This window comes from Anomalospiza imberbis, unplaced genomic scaffold, assembly GCF_031753505.1.
Source record: "Anomalospiza imberbis isolate Cuckoo-Finch-1a 21T00152 unplaced genomic scaffold, ASM3175350v1 scaffold_72, whole genome shotgun sequence".
Classification (NCBI taxonomy): Eukaryota; Metazoa; Chordata; class Aves; order Passeriformes; family Viduidae; genus Anomalospiza; species Anomalospiza imberbis.
In genome coordinates this window covers 443,780-467,316 of record NW_027100335.1, presented here as the reverse complement: position 1 = coordinate 467,316, position 23,537 = coordinate 443,780, and positions in this window count along the sequence as shown.

Genomic DNA, 23,537 nt, shown 5'->3' with positions numbered 1-23,537 from the left:
CCACCTGCTCAGCTGTGGCTATAGAAACACAGCTTAATCTTCTCCACCACATTTCTTTTTCTAGCTAAGCCAGCATGCAGCCCAATTCCTTTCTAGTAGTTTTTTTTCCCTGCAATGTTGAGAAATATTTAATGTGGTAACTACAATGGCTTCCACTTCTTGGTGTCACTGGGACATAATAGACTGGCAGGAAAGAGCTGCTGATCTGGATAGAAAAGAGAGGTCAGGAGGGAACACACAGATGGTCTTGTGTGCTGGGCGAGCAGAAGTCATTGGCGTGGTTTGGGTGTCAATAATTCATCCAGTGGCATTTTTCACCCAGCTTCTTCAGACTCCAGTGGGGAAATCTTGGAATAAATCCCCCTCTTGTCTCCGTGCAGGCAAAAGCCTTATTTCACATACCATGTTAATAACTTTGACACTCAGCTGTGGGCTTAGTTTTCACGGGATGGGCAAACCAGGACCATGTGGGTGAACTGTACGTGGAAGCTGTGAGATACTGAATTAAGTGATACAGCTAATGCAGTGCCTGTACCTATGCTGTGTGTACTCCACTTGTCCTATGCACACATTGCTATTCTTGGTACAGGGGTTGATTATCTGCCTATGGATCAGTTCTTGAATTGCTTCAGCTTTTGGACAGTGTTATAAAAGAAAAGTGATCCTGTTTTCAGTCAGATTTTAATAGTGAAGTAGTTAATTCGTAAGCAGCTCAGGTAGACATTGCCCTTATCAGAAGAGTCCTTGGGAAGAGAAGGTCACTAGAGAGTAGAAAAAGTCATTTGATGGCTGTCAGACATCCAAGTTTAAGTGGAAGGGCGTTGGATGTTGAGCAAGACCTTCAGTGTGTGATTCAGTTCAGTTATTAATTTGTCCATTAACTGCTAAAGGAAATAGTAGAAAAATTAGGATTGAAGGAGACATGAGGAAGTCATATGATTTTATTTGTATTTCGAAGGATGGATAACTTCAGCTTTGGATTAGATTGCTTAGAGCTATGTCCAGTCAAGCTTCAAATGTCTGCAAAGATGGAGAATCCACAATTTCTCTGAGCTCCTGTTCCAGTGTTGACAATCCTTTCATTCCCTGAGGAATGAAACCTCAGAAGTCCCTCAAGATTGAGATTGCCTCATCATCTTAGGGGACAAATGACTTAGGGGAAAAGGAAATGAGAAGTGTTTTACATCCTGCCTTTTTAATGTTGGACTTCTGGTTATGGAAACTAACTGGTTAACCATCTAAATTTTTTCCTTTTTTTCAGTGAAATACTGATTCATCCTTGCACACTGTGTCCTCACAAGACACAGGAAAGTTATTGTGATTTTAAACTAAAGTGGAAGTATTTCTGTGTTGAATGGAGGAGGTGATGCATGAATTCTTGGTTTCTTTTTCAGTAGGGCTGTTTCAGATTCCAGGAACTGTCATGATAGCACCCCTCATAAAGCAGCTTAAAAATAGCAAAACAACTGTTGCACCAAATATAAAGTGATTCCTGCTGTGTCACAAACAGAAAGGTTTTTGAAGCTCTGAATAGATAGCAGCATGTTGTAACCCTTGAAAATGGTAAAATTGATGATCAGAGGACACAGGGCTGTTAAAGCTTTGATGACCTGCTGTCTGAACCCATACTGGCAGTGTGTTTTTCCTTACACAGCTCTGTGAAGTTCTTTATAGAAAATGAAACTGTGATTGCTTGTAATTTTCTGCAGTTTGCACAAGCACTTAAATCACAAATAAAACACTGTAAAAAGTGGTATGTGAGTCATGGATCTCCCTGCAGGAGTTCCAAGTCTGTTGTCCCTGTGGAGAAGGTTGGCTGTGTGACTAGGGGGATGTGGGTACTGGTCCTGACGGCTAGTGTGATGTTATCCAAGGGATGTCATCTCCGATGGCAGCATTAAAAGAAATCCAGCTACCTCTAACAAGGATAGAGGGTAGAGAATGGAGACATTAAAGCTTTTAAAGTGCTCAGATGCTGTGATGATGAGTACCTGAGGGAAACCCATCAAGAGGAGCAGGTCCCCATTGAGTCAATGACTTGTGTAAGCTCACAAGTGGGATTTTTTATAGAGACTCTGCTGATTCTCTGTCACATATACTCCAAATTTAAATGAAATCAAGTGTTTAAAAAAACCAGGAAGAAAGCAAATGTGTTCAGTCTAACAATAAAATAACCGGGTTATTGGGCCAACAGATGATCACTGCTGTGCAGTGTACACGTTCATATGTGTATCAGTTTACATTTTAGCTGCACAAAATGTTGATCCAAAATTAGGTGGACAATGCATTAAAAAAACCCGTCTCCAGTAGACTTCAAGAATATAGTAATGATTTTTTAAATCAATTTGTTGAAAGTGGAAATTAAAATCCTTCCGGCATGTCTTTCCCTATAGTGTAGTTTATATATGAAATCCTGCAGACTGTGCTGCACAGAGTTCACTGACAGTGCATCAAATAATGAGGCCATACGTTGATGAAAGGAATTTTAGTAAAATATGCCATTGGATATACAGCAAACAGATTTGATCAAAGCCCAGCTGCCGTATGAAGTACACATTTTTTTAACCATTACTAAACTGCATTAGCCTGAATTATTTTGAAAGTTATGATTTGTCTTCTACACAGCTGACAATAAACTAAATAGTACTGGCAGTTAAGGAAACATGCTTTCAGGATTTGTAAAATAGAAAAAATAAAAAAAAATTTTATTATATTAAGATGCCAACTACAACGTGCAGTTGCCTCTACTCAACATTTGTAACATTCTGTTTTTATCGGAGAGTCTCACAGACTTTAGATTTTTATTTTTTAATCATTGCTGGAGAGGTAAGTGCAGTGCTTGGGTCAGGTACAAATTCTGCACTCAGGGAATGTGCCCCGATAGGGTTTGATCCTCAGCGGGGACAATGCATGGCAGCGACCGAGGGGATTCCTGTTCCCCTGTGTAGGAGTCCAGACTCAGGGTCTGGGCTGACCAGGGCAAAGTTCCCGTGTTTGGACAGGCTCAGGGGCTGCCCCCGGGGAGCGGGGGGCTGGGCGCGGGGGCGAGCGGGCAACGGAAAAACGGACACGGGGACAAACGGCCCCGGAGCTTCAGTTGCAGCGGCAGCGGCAGCGGCAGCAGCGGCAGCAGCGGCAGCGGCAGCTAAAGCACATACTCTATTGAGTCCCTCTCGCATCTCCTCTCCCTCTCCTGCTGTCCCGCACCCTCTCCCGCTCTCCCTTTCCCGTTGTCCCCTCCTCTCCAAGTCTCCCTCTCCCCCTGCCGGGCCATGTCCCCAGCCCGCCCCCGGCCCCCGGCGGGGCTGCCCCGTCCTCATCCCCGTCCCCGTCCCCGGCCGTCCCGCCGGGGTCTCGTCTCCGCCCGGCTCTGGTCGTGCTGGCGGTGGCGCTGCTGGGCGGGCATCAGTGCCTGGGGCTGGGGCGGCACCGCCGCCCTCTGGCTCCGCCTGGCCCGAGCCCGGCCCCGGCCCCGACGTGGGCTCCAGTCCCGGCCCCGGCCCCGGCTCCTCCCGGGCCCCGCGGAGGACACACGCGGCGCGGCCGCTCCCGCCGCCCCCGCTGCGGCTTCCCCGGCCCGAGCTCCGCCGCTCGGCAGCGCGGCGGTCGGCCCCGAGCCGCCGCTGTCCCGTTCCAGGGAGAGAACGCCTGGGGAGGGCCGGCCCGGGGCGCTCGGGGGGCGCTCGGGGGCCGCTCCTGGCCCCGGGCCGAGCGCTGACAGCCCCATCCCGCCCGCAGGGAAGGCGCAGGAGGAGGCCCTGCAGGAGCGGTTCCGGCTGGGTTCACTGCTGGGCAGCGGCGGCTTCGGCAGCGTCTTCGCGGCCACGCGGGTCTCGGACGGCGCCCCGGTGAGCGGCGGGGCCGGCGGTGGGCGCAGGAGGTGTGGGCGGAGGAGGAGGAGGTGGAGGGGGCGGAGGAGGAGGAGGAGGATGGGGCTCGGCGGGGCGGGCGGCGCGCTCAACCCACTGCTCTCTCTTGCTTGCAGGTGGCCATCAAAAGGGTGCCACGGAACCGCGTCCGGCACTGGGGCGAGCTGGTGAGTGAGCGGGGCCAGCGGCAGAAGCTGGGCCGTGCCGGGCGGCGAGGAGCCGGGGCCCGGCAGGGTGGGAGCCGCCGGGAGCCCTGCAGGGAGAGCGGGCATGGGCTGAGCGGGGCATGCAGAGCATCCCGGGCTGGCTGAGGGGTTCCCCAGCCCTGGCACGGCCTCAGCCCCACTGACGGCATCGCGCTCCTCCCGCAGCCCGACGGCACCAGCGCACCCCTGGAGGTCGTGCTGCTGGACAAGGTGTCCTCTGGCTGTGCTGGTGTCATTCAGCTCCTGGAGTGGCTTGAGCTCCCTGACAGCGTCGTGCTGGTGCTGGAGCGTCCGGAGCGGTGCCAGGAGCTGTCGGGTTTCCTGGCGGAGCGGAGGTTCCTGCCGGAGGAGGAGGCGCGGGGGCTGTTCCGCCAGGTGCTGGAGGCTGTGCGGCACTGCACCAGCTGCAGGGTCCTGCACAGGGACATCAAGCCTGAGAACATCCTGCTCGACCTGGCCACCGGGCAGCTGAAACTGATTGACTTTGGCTGTGGCGCCTTCCTCCAAGACACAGCCTACACCCAGTTTGCAGGTGAGCTCTGCCTGGGGATGCTCCTGGGCATCTCATGGCCCAGCTGGGGTGCAGCCCCAGGGCTCCCCCTATTGCAGCCAGGATGGGATTAATGCTGGAGCCAAGCTGATTTGGGTGGGGGTGTGAGGGGGGCAAGCTCCAGCCCTGCCGACAGCCTTCAGCACCCACTGTGGCCTGGGCTAAGGCTGGAGCTGGGGCAGCCAGCCTGACAAAAACCCCAGTGGGGGTAGCAGAGAGGGGGGTCTGACCCTGTGCCCTGGATGGTTTGGTGTGCAGGCGAGAAGGGCTTGGACTGCTCTGCTCCCATTGTTTGCCTTGACTGGTTAACATTTTTGGGGGGCCGTGCAGGCGGGGAGTAGAGCGGGCTTTCTCCACCACTGGATGAGTTTTGCTTTTGTGTGTCATGGTTGGGCCTTCCCAGGATTTCTGCTGCCCTCTTCCAACACCAGTGGCTTCTTTTCCAGCCCCAAGTCTGTACACAAGTCCCAGGTGCTGGTGAGAGGGCAGCAGTCACCCTGTGTGCCACTGGGGCAGCCCCCACATGCCATGGGGTGCTGGGGCCAGGCTCTGGGAGCAGCAGCGTCCCCCTGATGAACTCTGTCTGTGTTCCACAGGAACCCTGTCCTACAGCCCACCAGAGTGGATCCACCACCAACGCTACCACGGCGAGGCAGCGACGATCTGGTCCCTGGGCCTCCTGCTGTACCACCTGGTCATGGGGAAGCACCCGTTCAGGAGGGGCCAGGAGATCATCTGGGGGCGGATCTTGTTCCCACGACGGCTCTCTCATGGTGGGTCCTCATCTCTGGCCATGGGGGCAATACCAGTGCTGGGAGACAGCAGCAGCTCATGAGCATCCCTCTCTGGCAGCTGCTGAGGAGGTGGCACATGTCCTGCTCTCCTGCTCTCCTCCAAACACAGAATCCATGGGGAAGTTTAGGCCCAGCTCTGGGCACACCCAGCATGGCCTGGGCATGGGAACAGGGGGGCAACTTCTCCAACTGACTGGTGATTTCTGGTTTGTTTCCCCAGAGTGCCAGGATCTCATTAAGAGGTGTTTGTCCATGCAGCCCTTGGACAGGCCATCCTTAGAAGAGCTTTTCCGTGATCCATGGGTGCAGGGTGGTCTTCTGCCCTAGAAGATGGGAGAGATCAACGTGCACAGTTGGATCCAGAGGCCTGGCAGGTAACAGCTCCACACTTGTCCTGGCAATCAGTGGCAAAGCCAACCAGACTGGTTTTGTCCTGCCTGTGTCACTGCCCAGGGGTCATCAGATGGGAACACGCAGCCCTTGTGCTGGAGCTGAGCTGCTCTGCCCAGCACTGGTGGCCACGCTCCGAGCTGGTTTTGCTTGTCCTGGTTCCCTGACAGCTGGGGCCCTGGGCAGAACCTTGACAGCCTGGGCTCACCTCAGGGAAGGAGGAGGCGGCCCTGGAGAAGCTGTACCAGGTGGGGCTGCTGCTGCTGGGGACAGTGAGGACGACATCAAAAATGACAACCTCTTCCTCCACCTGGTCACCGGCAGCTGAAGATGATGGACTTTGATTCTGGCGCCTTCTCCAAAGCCAGGCTCCACAGGGAATTTGCAGGTGAGTCCACACGCAGGGGGATGCTCCCAGATTTGGGCATTGCACAGCCTGGCCGGGAACCAAAGGTTCCCCCTTTGCTGGGGAGGATGCAGCTGATCCTTCAGTCGGCTGCCAGGCTGCTTTTAGCAGGGCTGGGGGGATGGGCTGGGGTGGTGATGAAATGGGAGTGGGCTCCTGGCCCTGCCAACAGCCCCAGCACCCACCGTGCCCCAGGCTGGGGCTGGGGCTGGGGCAGCCAGCCCGACACAAAGAAACCCCCATGGTGGGAGCAGAGGTGGGACTCCAGAACCTGTGCAGGGGCTGCTTTGCTTTGCAGGCAAGGAAGGGCTTGGGCTGCTCCACTGCCCCTGTTTGCTTGGGATCAGGGTTATTTTGGAGGGCAGTGCAGGGGGAAGGGAGACAGCCTGGGCTTCCCTCACCTGTGGGTGGGTTTTTCCTGAGCATGCAGGGGTTGGGCCTTCCTTAAGCCCCTGACAGAGATAAGATTTTTGACCTTTTTTCTTGTTCCCCTTTTTGTCTGTAATCTATTTTCAATAATTTGTTGTGTGTTTTTCTAGAGGAAGCGTTCCAGGTGGGGTCCAGTTTGGATGGGGAAATGCTTGGGAGCAGCTGTGGCGTGGATTGGCCGTGCCCTTGGAGAAGGCTGAGGACATCGTTTGGGACCAGCTTTTCTTCCAGCGGAGGATCGTGTGAGGTGGGTCCTGTCTGCTTGGCATGGTGGGATCAGAGCTTTGGGGAGATGGCAGCGAGCACAGGAGCATCCTGCTCTGGGCAGCTGCTGAGGGCTGGATGTGCTGTGGCCGGCTGCAGGCTGGACACATGTCCTGCCCTCCTGCTCTACTCCCAAAGGCAGCAGGGATGGCAGCTCTGGGCACAGCTCTGGGCACGGCCAGCATGGCCTGGGCACTGCGGGCGGCTGGGACAAGGGGACAGGAGCCTTCAGCTGATGGGCGCTTTCTGGTTTATCTCCTTGCAGCCGGGCTCTGCGGGTGCTGAGGCTGCTCTGGGCTCTGCCAGGGCTCTGCTGGAGCTCAGCACCGGGCCGCAATCAGCCAAAGAAGAAATGGGGTGACCTGCAGCACAGACCTGCTGGTGCATTTCAGCATCACAGCTCAAGTTTGCAGAGTGTACACCTTCAAGGGCAAACATGACACCACCCAAAAATTAAACTTGTTCAATAACTTCTGAAATGAAATCAATCTGGGATGGCCCCAAATCATATTTTGCAGCTTGCTCAAGCTGTAGCTCAGCCCTTCTCTGAACTGTTCTCTCCCCCACCTGCCTTTTACTTCCCAACTGCTCCCTCTTGTCCCCCAGTGAGTTTCCAGCCCATGGCAGTCTCCATCACACTGTTGCCTTCCTTGGTGCCCCTCACCATGAGGAAGGCCGAGCCCCAGGCTTAGGGACTCATCCTGTCACTGGCTGAGGAGCAGCAATGTCTCAGAGGTCCAGTGGGATTTTAGTGTCATTCAGAGCTGCTTTCCAGCCCTCAGCTCTCCTCACTGCTGAGCTCCCACTCCCTTTTCCTCGTCCTTGCAGCAGGATGAGCTCTGTGAATCCCCTTGAGCCTCTCCACTCTTCCCAGCCCACGCACCCACCTCAGTTATGCTGAAGCTGCAGCTTCTCTGTCTCCTGTGGCACACCAGTCCAGTCCCCTGTGCGGGGAGCCCCAGCCCCAGAGCACAGCACTCAGCAGTGCACTCCGGGCTGGAGCAGCTGCCCTGTAGCCATGGCTTGGCTGTTTGTGGCAAGGGAATGCTCCCTGTTTGCAGCTGTCCCTGCAGGATGGCCCCAGGGCAGAGCCCAGCCGGGCTCCCACTGCAGCCCCTGAAGCATGGGGCAGACAGTGGTCCCAGAGCTGGGGTTCACGGGGAGCACCTGGAGCTGTGGCTTTCAGTCAGTGTTGGCAAATGTTGTGTTCTCATCTCCTGCAGCCTGTGGGGAAATCAACCTGTGTTGCCAGGCTTGTGTGTGCCAGGCCTGTGTGTGCCAGGGGCTCTTGGATGTCTCTGTACCCATGGACAGAAGGCTCTGTGTGTGCCAGGGGCTCTTGGATGTCTCTGTATCCATGGACAGAAGGCTCTGTGTGTGCCAGGGGCTCTTGGATGTCTCTGTACCCATGGACAGAAGGCTCTGTGTGTGCCAGGGGCTCTAGGATGTCTCTACCCATGGTCAGAAGGCCCTGTCTGTGCCAGGGTTTCCATAATGTCTCTGTGCCCATGGGTATGGAATAGCATGGACACTGAAAGTGTCAGTTCCTTTGCTTGCACGCTCCTTCCTTTGTGCACAAGACACATCCAGGCACACCCCCATGTACAGATACATTAAAAGGACAGGGAGGGACAGAGATTTCCCACAGTACTCTAACTTTGGCAAAACTCACCTTTTAGCTGGTGGCCAGGGGATTTTTTTTCCCAGCTCTGTGTGAGAAGGTGTCCAGGAGCTGAAGGAGCAGCATTTAGAAGCAGTTTCAGGATTTCTAGGCAGGAAGTGGAGCTGACAACCATCCACGTAACTTGCCGTATTCATCAGGATGTGCTGCTGGTTCTTTGGGAATATGGCCCAATGGAGAGACGAGACTTGGAAAAATCCCAGTGCTCTGTGGGTTTGTGCAAAGGGGGAGCAGCAGAAACACTTTGTGTCTGCTTTGGGGACACAAGGTCCAAGGAGCTGCGGTGGCAGAGGGTGACCTGGGCTGGTGGCAGGTGAAGTCCTGGTTCATGGCATCCCAGAGTGGCACAGGACAAAGCTCCAAGCACTCCCAACCCCACTGATGAAGTCTGTGATGCTGCACATCCTATAGGAAAAGCTGCTGTCACACAATGCACTGGGATTTCTAAGTTTCATTTTAATTACTTTAGGTCCAAGTTTCAAACTGCAATGTTTTTGTTCTCAAGACACAGTCGTGCACAATCCATCTCTCATCCTCCTATTGCTTCAACAACAATTTAAAAAAATAAATCTTAATACTGGAAACAAAACCCAATGTCTTTAAAAAAAGAATGCTGGGGTCAGTCAGTAAGATGGATCCAGGCCATCAGAACAGGCACAAAGTAAATGAGTTCTCCTTTTAAAAAGATCAGTTACCTCTTAATCCAAAGTTACAGAAGATTTTCACTACACATTTGTTTATTTTTGTTTTCTCTTTCATATTTTTCTCATTTTTAAAATTTTTTTCTATTTCTTTTTAGGTAGATAACACATCATGTAAAATAGGTAAGATTTTTCAGCAAAAATCAGATTTTTCAGCAAAAATAAGATTTACAGCAAAATAAGATACATTTCTGATAAACAATGAAAATATTTACTCCTCTGTTTAATTTTCTCTGGATACCCTGCGGTAAAAAATCTAGCAGATATGAGAAGAGGTGTCAAGTGTTTGCTTTGGACTAAGCTGGAGTTCAGCACTGCTGACATCCTGATCCAGCCAAGAGTTGCAGAATTCTTTTGCACATCCCGAATGTGTTTGCAGGCACAGCACCTGCAGTGCTGACACACCAGTGCACGTGAATAACTCTGTTACTCCCTCACAGAAGTTGGGCTCTGCCCCAGAGCGAGGTGCTCCAGCCCTTTGCTCCTGGTTCCCGTGGGGAGCAGCTCCCTTCCCTCTGGCTGAGCTGCTCAGGCAGAGCCCGGCAGCTCCTGGCCCTGCAGGGCTGAGGCTTTTCCCCGTGGCTGGGCACAGACTGATGGAGCAGCACCGCTGAACACGGGCACACAGAGGGACCAGCAGCAGCTGCCTTTGGCCACCTGAGGCTCCAAGGCCCAAACTCAGAGCAGACAGGGCTGGAAGAGACTCACAGGCTCCCCGCTGGCTGTGCTGCCCCACTTGTGCCCACCTGGGAGCCCCCAGGGCCAGCAGGGACTTGAGATGGCAGCCCTGGGCTCCTGGAGCTTGTGCAAGGAGCGGAGCTGGGGACTCCCTGTCCACGGGGAGCTTCCAGATGGAAAAGGCTGCTGTGCCCAGGCAGCTCCAAGGGCACAGAAAGGAGGGTCTCCACCACGGGATCTGTGCCAGTCCCACAGTCCTGGGCAGCAGCCACCGAGCCCTGGGGGAGCAGAGGGCACAGCAAGAGGGACAAAAGCAGGCAAGGTCAGAGACTGGAGAGAGCCAGAGCCGGCAGCAGGAACAGCTGCTCCATTGCACTCTTGGAGAAAGCTCTTGGCTGCTTCAAAGCGCTGAAAGGCGTGCAGGGCAGAGAGGAGGCCACACCAAACACTGCTCCTGTTTCCACAGCCTCCCCTCTCCGTGTCCCAGAAGGAATTGGATGGACTGTGCTCTTCTCTCCGAGTGTCTCGTTCAGCACGAGCAGCTGAGCGCCAGGAGCTGAAGGAGCTGAAGCCTCAGGCCTCAAGAGCTGGGCCTGAGGAGACTTTGTGAGCAAATGAATGCTGCTAACATGGACCTGGCTGAATGCAGCAGATGGAATCATGGAATCACAGAATCCTTTCTGTTGGAAAAGACCTCTGAGCTCATCCAGTCCAGCCGGTCACCCAGCAGTGTCGAGCCCAGCACTAAACCACGTCCCTGAAGTGCCAAGGCCTGGACAACAGCCCTGAGTGAGGCCCTGAGCCAAAGGTGGCCTCTGGATGAACCTTCCAACCAAAGGTTATCTTTGCATCTGCTCACTTGTCACTGTAGAGCAGGACGGGAACGAAAATGACTCCAAATCAAAGGCAAAGAGAAGGAACTCCGATCTATTTCAAATGCACCGCTCCATTTATAGAGAACATCGTGTGGACTGATTTCATTGGTCTTAGAGTAAAAACATCTCACACCACTGGTGTGCAGTGAATGACGCACGGTGGCAGAACCCATCTATAAACAATGTGAACAACAAGATCGATTAGAGAATTATTTACATTCTTTCCCAACTGTCTCCCAGGCTCTCGCCTGGTTAGAAAACCTTCTCTTTTTCTCTCTGATTGAACTGAGAATATCCACACCCTGCTTTCTGGGATTTCTGGCCCTGCCTCCTGTCCCAGAGTTTGGCAATTCCCCTTGCACGGCGTGCTGAGCTCTCCATGACCAGCTCGAGGGGTTTCTCAGCTGTTGCGTCCTGTGGCATGGCACAAGAATCTGCCTCCAATTAGCTCGGGAGCGCAGCTCCAGACACATGGGTTTGGTTGAGTAAATGCTATTTGTTTGGTGGGCAATGATGTTTTTCTAAGCTTATGCTTTATTCATAGCATGAGTGACATTTCTGCAAGAGGTAGTGATGTGTCTCTGGGTCTTAGTTCTGTTCTGGTTTTGGAAAATACACTTCAAACAGCTATAGCATTACACATTAGATAACCGGCGTATGAGTAAAATTACAGTAATAACTAGGGGCTTATGAATTAAATGAAATAAATATAGACACTAGGTTTTAAAAACAACAGGCCTTTACTATGATGAAAGGAATAATTTCGATTCAAGGGTGGAATAGATCTTAGGTTTGAATTTAATTATATGTTACAGTTTTTTCATTGTTGGATTACTCATGGGATTAAAATGCACATCTTTTAAAATGAAAGGTAGAAATATAGCTTTTTAAACATTTCATTTCAAGATCATTAGGTACATTATTACCTCAGCTACAAGACAATTTCATTTTTGCTCTGATCCTCTTTGATTTCTAACAGATAGGAAACAGCCTTCAGTAGTCTCTCTTCATTGTGTTTCTTTTTCTGTATTCCCATGTCTCATCCTAAATTGCTTCTATTCAAGATCTGCAGTGGCCCAAATGACCATATTTGAGCTCTGAATTTGTTGTATCTCTCTTCCTGTTTTTTCTTTTGGCCTGTTTTCAGATTAATAATGTGAGACTAGATAAGCTTCATGGAAAAAAAAGAGTCTATTTCATCATGTTAACCCAATAATACTATCAGGCAGCATCAAACAAAAAAGCTGTGTGTTTCTCCAGAGCCCTGAGACGAACACCTTTTTTGAAACATGGAGATTTATATTCCTGTGGGAATGTAAGTGATATCAAGGGCAGCAGATTTTGAGTGCAGCTGTAGTTACCATTAACAGAGGTAAGTATTTGAAGGAATTTTGATATTTCAGCCATGGTTTATTATCAAGGGTCTCTTGTGTGAAATATGCCAACCAGAACATAGATGACCATTGATTGCTACATTTGGCTTCATTAAAAAAAAAAAAAAAAAGGAAGAAATTTCTTAAATGCATTATGTTTTTAATATTTAAGAAGTAAGTTCATGGAAACCTGGAAACTCATACTCAGGTGCTGTGAATCACAAGAGTTTCTTGTGGAACAAAGCACAGCCATCTATACTGTGTGTGTATATGAGTGTGCGTGGGTTACTTTTTTGTGAATCGCGAATCTTTTCTATCTTTAGATTGTTATTAATAGAAGAACTTTAAAATTCCTTTCACACTGATAGCCAGAATTTTGGATCAAATACATAGAAAGAAATACAGAAGTGTGGGCATTTCTGAGGTTCTAGAGTTCCCCATATGACCAAGCAGTAGAGTTTATAATCTCTGTATTTTAACTTTCCTTCTCCGGTAATATGGACTAGAAAAATAAGATTTGTATATAGAGTCTAAAAGCATAGAAGATTAATAGTTTGAAGTACTGCCTTCAGCTTTCACAAATTTCATGGAGAAGTGAAGACTAACAACATTAAGGAGGTGTTCAATAGCTCTGTGTGATTGACCAAAGCAGTTTCATTAGATTTTCTTTTCCCTCTTTTTTTTTTTTTTAATAATTTAAGCTGTGCTTTTGCCAAATACCAGTCTCAGAACTTTGCATCCTACATTCTGACAAGAGGCAGCAGTATAAAAGAGGTGGGAAGAGAGGCTTTAGCAATATATTTTCTCCTTTTGCCATTCTCCCAAGGCAAAACCTGGAGTCTTTCTGAAGCCATTGGCCAGCATTTACTCTTAATCTCCAGCCTGTATCTACATATTAATTTTTTAAAAATTGTATTCAATGGATCATGTAAATAAGTCTGCTGTCCAGCAATTATTCATGTAAGATGCAATGCAACCAAATTGTATTGTGATTTTCCTATTGCAAAATCTTGTCCTTTTTAAAAAATTTACTAATATTTTATTTTTCTGAAGGCAGAGTGGATGCAGACAATGTACCTGCCAAAGTCAGAGAGATTGCAGACAGGGTTTCCAGCTTTTAAGTTTCCAGGGCTTTGTGTATTCAGATTCAGGCATTCTAACTTTGAACATGCAGCCATTTAATCTTGCAAAGACAAAGGTTGTATTGGCATGGAAGCAAATACAGAAATGCACTCTGTAAGGCCATGAAAGAATGTCACTGCATTACAGCAGCCTAACAAGGTATCATACATCAGCTGAAGCATTGTAATTGTCTGTCTGTGCACTTGAGCTTGCCCAGAGCGAGGTAAACATCCATATGCTCCAGGGATTACTCATTAAATGAAGCATTATGGTTTAGTACTGAGAAATCTCTGCTGTCCTTCCATTATTTTCTACTTAAATGATCATTTTCTTCTGCATAACAGTAAGTTTTAATTACGCGATTTGCTGTGTGTGTGTGTTGGATTTTTTTCAGTTGCTCATGCAGACTGTAGACAAACACATACATGTGTGCAGACACAACATTTTCCCTGCTATAATTTGGTATTTCTGGCACTTTGCAATAGTAGGGTCAAAGCCAAACTGTAGCTACCTCTGGAAAATCTTACAAGTAGCTGTAATTGAAAAAGGCAGTATAACTTTTCTGTTTTAAAACCTAGTGGAGACTTTTTTTCAGAAAATTGAATGCTTTTCATCATTGCTTCAATGTGAGTTTTTGATGAAGTCATGGAACTTTTGAATGTGTGTATTTTTTGAAACAATTCTGAAACTCATTAGGCAGTAACAGAAATGCCTTTACATTATCGTGATCCACTGCTAACTCAAAATTTGACTTTTGATAGATGTAGTAAAAAGAATGAAATTATTCTGAATTCTAAGTAAGTAAATACAACTAGTTTGATCCTCCAGGATAATTACAGTTTATAATACTGAATTGAAAAGTTTATTGTGGTTGTAAAACAAAAGGAACTTTTTGATAGGGCTTACTGTTGTAGTTCTGTGAGATGTAATCCTTTTGGATATTTCCTACCCCTCATGATTCACTCTGTTGCTAATGAAGCTGTATTCTGACAGGCCTTTAAATTAATGCCTATGCCTGTATGAAGCACAAGTATGGAGTACATAAAGTACAATTGTTTTAAGTATTTATATTTGTCTACTGATGCACTAGAATCTAACAAACTCAAAGGAGGAATCCCTTTCACGAGCTGTAAATTTCAAAAGTTCTGACCTATTGACTTCATGAGAGCAAAAATTCTCCAGTGGGAGTAAGATGTTCATCATGCCTTAACATAAAGTCCAGGAGTCAGGGAAATGCCTGGCTGGAATAAACAAGCAGCTCATCCAGTCTGCCATTCTGGCACCAAGGGCGGGTAAGACCAGATGTTTCAACGGAAGGCATAAATCTTCACAATTTTACTGTTCTGTATTGCAAGATGATGTTTCTTACATCACTCACACCTTGAAACCTGAAGATTAAGAGAGCTTATAACTCTTACTTCCTCATAGTCAGTTTATAACATAAATCTTAAAGCACATTTCTTAAATTATTCAGTAATTTTGAAAGCAGATTTTAAAGATACATTATCAACTGGTGCAAAAGTAAAACGCTTCACCTCCATGCTGCCTTTATTAGAGTAAAAGTTGTGAATATGAGAAATCCTGGTCATTTCAGTAAACTAAAAGTGAATTTTACTGCAGCGTGAGAGAGGCAAAGGGCCTTGTCAAGGAGAGATGTGACAGATCTCCCCAGCTGCTGGGTGCTGGGATGCCTTTTCCATCCTACCTGCCTGCAGGTACTCACCAGTTCATGTGTGGGAACCCTTCTGCTACCAATCCTGAGCCACTGATGGCTGTGAAACTGAAGGGTTTGTCTTTCACTGATCTCAGCTCTGATTTTGCCCCATGTTTGCCAGCCTTGGCAAATGCTTACTCTGTTGAATTGAACTTAGTTTGTTCAAAGCTGATCCTGGATTCTCACCAAAGATTTAGTCGTGAAATATCTCGTCTTGTGCAGTGACCATAGCAAGATATTTCTCTTTGGCAGCAAACACTCATTAGAACTGATGACTACTATCACCTTCTTAACTTTCTCTTGACCAATTTTCACTTAATTTCCCACTCACTCCGTGAGACAGTTATACAAAATAAATAATGAGGTAGCATGTGTCATGCAGCTAATGTTGAAACAGTTGGATGAGCATCAAACTAAATCCGAATTTTCCTTTTTTTATTGCCCAATGGGAGCTACTTTCTGGCTAATGTTATGAAGGTGGTGGTGTATGAGGGGAAATTAATACATTATCACATTGCACTATTGGTATTGGAAGTGGTTCTTCACACACTGGGTAGCAGACATATAAACTTGTTTGCCAGATGGTGTTGCAGATGCAAGAATTTTACAGGGGCTCAGAGGGATACTGGACAAGTACTTGAAAGTGATATCTACTTGGGGGCTGCAAAATAGACAGGCCACAATAGGCTCAGGAAATCTCCTGAGCTGAAAATAGATGGAGAGGAGGGGGGGCACTAAGGGTAGGGAAATATCGTATATAAATGTTCTATATTTATTCTTCTTGCTGTTGAAAAGAGACCACTAGACTGGATGAGCCTTCAGTTTTGCCATTACAAACATTTTTATATTCTTATTTAAGTAGCAAGTTGTTGTGTGAGAGGATTTTTCTGGAACAGGAAATTAATGTTGAAGGTGGAGAAAACCCAGAACTGCTTAAATGTAGAAAATTAGTAATATCTTTTGTGATCCATATTGCTAAGGAAAGAAGAAGAGAGACAACTTTAATGCTGAAAGAATATCAAATGTGAATACTTGCTCAGTTACTGACTGCCTAAGTTTGCAGTCTTGCCTTTTTAGCTTTTATATTTCACCTTATATTACCGTCAGGAATAGATCTTCATTGTTTTGTGGTGACTTCTACTGGTAGTTCACCAGGTACATATAGAAGGCATTTTCTGGTCTAGCTGTCTGTCTCCTACATCCTACATGCTTCTTTCTGTGGTAGAACTTAAGTTCCGTAACTTGCACTACAGTACGCATATACTATTGATGAAGGAAAAAACGGCTGTAGCACTATGTCTGCTAAAGATATTCTTCTTTTTCAGAAAGCAGATCCTTATGTGGAACAATTAAAGGAGACATGGTCAAGTTATAGTTCATGGGTCAGTTTAGTGTCTCATGATACTGAAATTTTTTATGCACTTACTTTAATCTTGTTTTTTTCATTTGTCTCATCCTTCATTGGGGTTGGCCTTGCATGCTGAATTCTTTTCTTTTTATTGCATTATGGTTTTTAATGTCTGCACAAACTCCTCTGAAAAACAAGAGTGTGGTTGAGGTGCCTCTAAAGAAACAGAGATGCCAGGGCTTGAGTGGGCTTTTTGAATTCACTCACTCTGCATGTCCTGACTACCAGAGCTGGGTTATAACTTGTAAAAGTCACTAGAAACAGCTGACTTTCTTATCATCCATAAAATTTAAATTTGCATCTGGCAGACTTTTTGTTGCCAAAAAAGTTTAGGAAAAAAGTTACGGTTATCATTGTTACTATTGCCCTTCTTAATTTTATTAGGATTAATGATGATGGTGAAAATTATAACTGTCCTTACTCCCAGAATTGCTCTACTTGATATTAAGAAGACCAAAACTCTGCTGCAGTGGTTTCTTTTGCATGTTTTAATGGATAATATCAGCTACAGACTTTTATCAGCTGTCTGAAGTTACTGCTTGCTGATCATTAGCATGACTACAACCCATGAGTTTATAGATATCCTGAAACCATTCAAGAATAAGTTCTGCGAGAAGGTATTTTTCCAGAAAATCTATCTGTAAGGAAAACTGCTTTTTGCATCCTGCCAGTGTATTAGTGGTGTGAGACAATAGCAATTCAACAGTCATTTTCTTGGTACAAGTTATTAGTCATCTTTGTTCTTTTGAGGAGATATTTTCAGTGGTTTGGGTTTGGGTTTTTTGTTGTTTTTTTTTTTTTTTTTTTTTTTTTTTGGCATTCATGGCACTTCTGTCACCATCTGGCTTAGTCAGTTACAGATCTCCAGAATAACAAAACTCACAGTTTGCATGTATGTCTCTGTTTTTCTTGGGGTCCGGAGAAATGTGACTATTCTGCATTTCCTAGAAAGGGAGTTGTGAGACCTCAGCCCTCATTGCACATTACACAGAAAGAATCTGTAATGAGCTCTTTCTGTGCCTCAGGAGGAGCACAAAGCAGCTGGAGCGGGACTAAGAGTCCAGACAGCTGAGCTCAGTGGGGATGGAGGATGGTCAGCACTACAGAGAAAATGTTCGATAGCTTGTCAATTCATGACCCTGAGGTCCGAGAGGCTTCCATTCCCTCGGACAAATGCTGATCCCCATTAATATGAATGGTTGAACTTCATTTGACATCAGTCAGTCCAGGGTCTGAGTGCAAGTACATTATTCCCCGTGCCATTAATGCAAGTCACATACCCCAGCTAGGCAGATAAGGGAAATAGAATTTTCAGTAGTCATTGTTGTTTTGCTTTGCAGTACTGTGTGGAGGTGGTCAACTCCTCATGCGTGATTATCTTCAAGATATTTGTTGCACTTTATAAAGTTCATCGGCAAACTTGTGCTTGCTTCTTAAAAGTAGTCTGCTGTGTCATGTAGCCCATTTGACTGGGTAGAAAGAAGCATGTCATGTTTAAGATAGTGACACTGATAATTAGCTGTTAGTATCGAATTCCACTTCTTTTTTTCACTTCAATTCCTCCTAGTATATCTAGTGAGTACATTTAGCATCAGTTTCCCCAGCAGAAATAGTAGGCACACATTTTCTTTACAATGACTCAATGATGTATGTACTAGTTACTGTTATATTTTAAGTTGAATGTACGAAAGGTATTATATAAGTTTTGAAAACTACCTTAATAGTGTTTTATTCTTCTCTAGGCACAGGAATTTTGATTTTGTATTGTGATTTAAATAGACAATAACTAAAAATGAAGGCTTTAGTTTCGTAATTGGTTGTCACATATCTCATTTTAGGGGTGGTTACCATTTAGTTTGGTAAAGGATCCGAAGACTCAGATTCCTTTTGAACAGCCAATATCTAGTTTTTCTGATGATTTATTCATAGCAGTTAGGTTTCTGCAATTCCTTGTGAGGAAATTGCCCTTCACAGGATCTGTCTATGTAAGGTTGTTGTATAATGCATGCTCATTTGCTTAGTTGTATTTCTAAGCTCCAGCTGTGCCCATCACTTGCTAAATCTGTCATTAAAGGATTTTGTTTCAAATTCTGCCTGGCTTTGTTTTCAGATGTCTCTGAATTCCTTCCTGTGTTGAGTCACAGCTGTGAAAAGAGAAATCTCCCTCTTTAATTCAAGGGGTCAGTGGTTTAAAAGCACTAAAGCCTTGTGGGGAACAGCTTAAGGAAGGTAGTTAATCATAGTGATCCCAAGACTTCATAAACTTACACAAGGCTCATCTGACAGGCAGAGTCCTGGATATCTTCAAGCCCTGGTTTCTTTGAGGAGTAGCTGTTTTGCCAGGGAGTGGAATCCTCTATGGAACAAGCACCTGTGATGGGTCTTTGCCACCTGCTCAGCTGTGGCTATAGAAGCACAACTTAATTTTCTCCACCACATTTCTTTTTCTAGCTAAGCCAGCATGGAGCCCAATTCCTTTCTAGTAGTTTTTTTTCCCCTGCAATGTTGAGAAATATTTAATGTGGTAACTACAATGGCTTCCACTTCTTGGTGTCACTGGGACATAATAGACTGGCAGGAAAGAGCTGCTGATCTGGATAGAAAAGAGAGGTCAGGAGGGAACACACAGATGGTCTTGTGTGCTGGGCGAGCAGAAGTCATTGGCGTGGTTTGGGTGTCAATAATTCATCCAGTGGCATTTTTCACCCAGCTTCTTCAGACTCCAGTGGGGAAATCTTGGAATAAATCCCCCTCTTGTCTCCGTGCAGGCAAAAGCCTTATTTCACATACCATGTTAATAACTTTGACACTCAGCTGTGGGCTTAGTTTTCACGGGATGGGCAAACCAGGACCATGTGGGTGAACTGTACGTGGAAGCTGTGAGATACTGAATTAAGTGATACAGCTAATGCAGTGCCTGTACCTATGCTGTGTGTACTCCACTTGTCCTATGCACACATTGCTATTCTTGGTACAGGGGTTGATTATCTGCCTATGGATCAGTTCTTGAATTGCTTCAGCTTTTGGACAGTGTTATAAAAGAAAAGAGATCCTGTTTTCAGTCAGATTTTAATAGTGAAGTAGTTAATTCGTAAGCAGCTCAGGTAGACATTGCCCTTATCAGAAGAGTCCTTGGGAAGAGAAGGTCACTAGAGAGTAGAAAAAGTCATTTGATGGCTGTCAGACATCCAAGTTTAAGTGGAAGGGCGTTGGATGTTGAGCAAGACCTTCAGTGTGTGATTCAGTTCAGTTATTAATTTGTCCATTAACTGCTAAAGGAAATAGTAGAAAAATTAGGATTGAAGGAGACATGAGGAAGTCATATGATTTTATTTGTATTTCGAAGGATGGATAACTTCAGCTTTGGATTAGATTGCTTAGAGCTATGTCCAGTCAAGCTTCAAATGTCTGCAAAGATGGAGAATCCACAATTTCTCTGAGCTCCTGTTCCAGTGTTGACAATCCTTTCATTCCCTGAGGAATGAAACCTCAGAAGTCCCTCAAGACTGAGATTGCCTCATCATCTTAGGGGACAAATGACTTAGGGGAAAAGGAAATGAGAAGTGTTTTACATCCTGCCTTTTTAATGTTGGACTTCTGGTTATGGAAACTAACTGGTTAACCATCTAAATTTTTTCCTTTTTTTCAGTGAAATACTGGTTCATCCTTGCACACTGTGTCCTCACAAGACACAGGAAAGTTATTGTGATTTTAAACTAAAGTGGAAGTATTTCTGTGTTGAATGGAGGAGGTGATGCATGAATTCTTGGTTTCTTTTTCAGTATGGCTGTTTCAGATTCCAGGAACTGTCATGATAGCACCCCTCATAAAGCAGCTTAAAAATAGCAAAACAACTGTTGCACCAAATATAAAGTGATTCCTGCTGTGTCACAAACAGAAAGGTTTTTGAAGCTCTGAATAGATAGCAGCATGTTGTAACCCTTGAAAATGGTAAAATTGATGATCAGAGGACACAGGGCTGTTAAAGCTTTGATGACCTGCTGTCTGAACCCATACTGGCAGTGTGTTTTTCCTTACACAGCTCTGTGAAGTTCTTTATAGAAAATGAAACTGTGATTGCTTGTAATTTTCTGCAGTTTGCACAAGCACTTAAATCACAAACACTGTAAAAAGTGGTATGTGAGTCATGGATCTCCCTGCAGGAGTTCCAAGTCTGTTGTCCCTGTGGAGAAGGTTGGCTGTGTGACTAGGGGGATGTGGGTACTGGTCCTGACGGCTAGTGTGATGTTATCCAAGGGATGTCATCTCCTATGGCAGCATTAAAAGAAATCCAGCTACCTCTAACAAGGATAGAGGGTAGAGAATGGAGACATTAAAGCTTTTAAAGTGCTCAGATGCTGTGATGATGAGTACCTGAGGGAAACCCATCAAGAGGAGCAGGTACCCACTGAGTCAATGACTTGTGTAAGCTCACAAGTGGGATTTTTTATAGAGACTCTGCTGATTCTCTGTCACATATACTCCAAATTTAAATGAAATCAAATGTTTTAAAAAAACCAGGAAGAAAGCAAATGTGTTCAGTCTAACAATAAAATAACCGGGTTATTGGGCCAACAGATGATCACTGCTGTGCAGTGTACACGTTCATATGTGTATCAGTTTACATTTTAGCTGCACAAAATGTTGATCCAAAATTAGGTGGACAATGCATTAAAAAAACCCGTCTCCAGTAGACTTCAAGAATATAGTAATGATTTTTTAAATCAATTTGTTGAAAGTGGAAATTAAAATCCTTCCGGCATGTCTTTCCCTATAGTGTAGTTTATATATGAAATCCTGCAGACTGTGCTGCACAGAGTTCACTGACAGTGCATCAAATAATGAGGCCATACGTTGATGAAAGGAATTTTAGTAAAATATGCCATTGGATATACAGCAAACAGATTTGATCAAAGCCCAGCTGCCGTATGAAGTACACATTTTTTTAACCATTACTAAACTGCATTAGCCTGAATTATTTTGAAAGTTATGATTTGACTTCTACACAGCTGACAATAAACTAAATAGTACTGGCAGTTAAGGAAACATGCTTTCAGGATTTGTAAAATAGAAAAAATAAAAAAAAATTTTATTATATTAAGATGCCAACTACAACGTGCAGTTGCCTCTACTCAACATTTGTAACATTCTGTTTTTATCGGAGAGTCTCACAGACTTTAGATTTTTATTTTTTAATCATTGCTGGAGAGGTAAGTGCAGTGCTTGGGTCAGGTACAAATTCTGCACTCAGGGAATGTGCCCCGATAGGGTTTGATCCTCAGCGGGGACAATGCATGGCAGCGACCGAGGGGATTCCTGTTCCCCTGTGTAGGAGTCCAGACTCAGGGTCTGGGCTGACCAGGGCAAAGTTCCCGTGTTTGGACAGGCTCAGGGGCTGCCCCCGGGGAGCGGGGGGCTGGGCGCGGGGGCGAGCGGGCAACGGAAAAACGGACACGGGGACAAACGGCTCCAGAGCTTCAGTTGCAGCGGCGGCAGCAGCAGCGGCAGCAGCGGCAGCAGCGGCAGCAGCTAAAGCACATACTCTATTGAGTCCCTCTCGCATCTCCTCTCCCTCTCCTGCTGTCCCGCACCCTCTCCCGCTCTCCCTTTCCCGTTGTCCCCTCCTCTCCAAGTCTCCCTCTCCCCCTGCCGGGCCATGTCCCCAGCCCGCCCCCGGCCCCCGGCGGGGCTGCCCCGTCCTCATCCCCGTCCCCGTCCCCGGCCGTCCCGCCGGGGTCTCGTCTCCGCCCGGCTCTGGTCGTGCTGGCGGTGGCGCTGCTGGGCGGGCATCAGTGCCTGGGGCTGGGGCGGCACCGCCGCCCTCTGGCTCCGCCTGGCCCGAGCCCGGCCCCGGCCCCGACGTGGGCTCCAGTCCCGGCCCCGGCCCCGGCTCCTCCCGGGCCCCGCGGAGGACACACGCGGCGCGGCCGCTCCCGCCGCCCCCGCTGCGGCTTCCCCGGCCCGAGCTCCGCCGCTCGGCAGCGCGGCCGTCGGCCCCGAGCCGCTGCTGTCCCGTTCCAGGGACAGAACGCCTGGGGAGGGCCGGCCCGGGGCGCTCGGGGGGCGCTCGGGGGCCGCTCCTGGCCCCGGGCCGAGCGCTGACAGCCGCGTCCCGCCCGCAGGGAAGGCGCAGGAGGAGGCCCTGCAGGAGCGGTACCGGCTGGGTTCGCTGCTGGGCAGCGGCGGCTTCGGCAGCGTCTTCGCAGCCACGCGGGTCTCGGACGGCGCCCCGGTGAGCGGCGGGGCCGGCGGTGGGCGCAGGAGAAGGGGGCGGAGGAGGAGGAGGATTAGCAGGAGGAGGAGGGGGAAGGAGGAGGAGGAGGAGGTGGAGGGGGCGGAGGAGGAGGAGGATGGGGCCCGGCGGGGCGGGCGGCGAGCTCAACCCACTGCTCTCCCTTGCTTGCAGGTGGCCATCAAAAGGGTGCCACGGAACCGCGTCCGGCACTGGGGCGAGCTGGTGAGTGAGTGGGGCCAGCAGCAGAAGCCGGGCCGTGCCGGCTGGCGAGGAGCCGGGGCCCGGCAGGGTGGGAGCCGCCGGGAGCCCTGCAGGGAGAGCGGGCATGGGCTGAGCGGGGCATGCAGAGCATCCCGGGCTGGCTGAGGGGTTCCCCAGCCCTGGCACAGCCTCAGCCCCACTGACGGCATCGCGTTCCTCCTGCAGCCCGACGGCACCAGCGCACCCCTGGAGGTCGTGCTGCTGGACAAGGTGTCCTCTGGCTGCACTGGTGTCATTCAGCTCCTGGAGTGGCTTGAGCTCCCTGACAGCGTCGTGCTGGTGCTGGAGCGTCCGGAGCGGTGCCAGGAGCTGTCGGGTTTCCTGGCGGAGCAGAGGTTCCTGCCGGAGGAGGAGGCACGGGGGCTGTTCCGCCAGGTGCTGGAGGCTGTGCGGCACTGCACCAGCTGCGGGGTCCTGCACAGGGACATCAAGCCTGAGAACATCCTGCTCGACCTGGCCACCGGGCAGCTGAAACTGATTGACTTTGGCTGTGGCGCCTTCCTCCAAGACACAGCCTACACCCAGTTTGCAGGTGAGCTCTGCCTGGGGATGCTCCTGGGCATCTCATGGCCCAGCCGGGG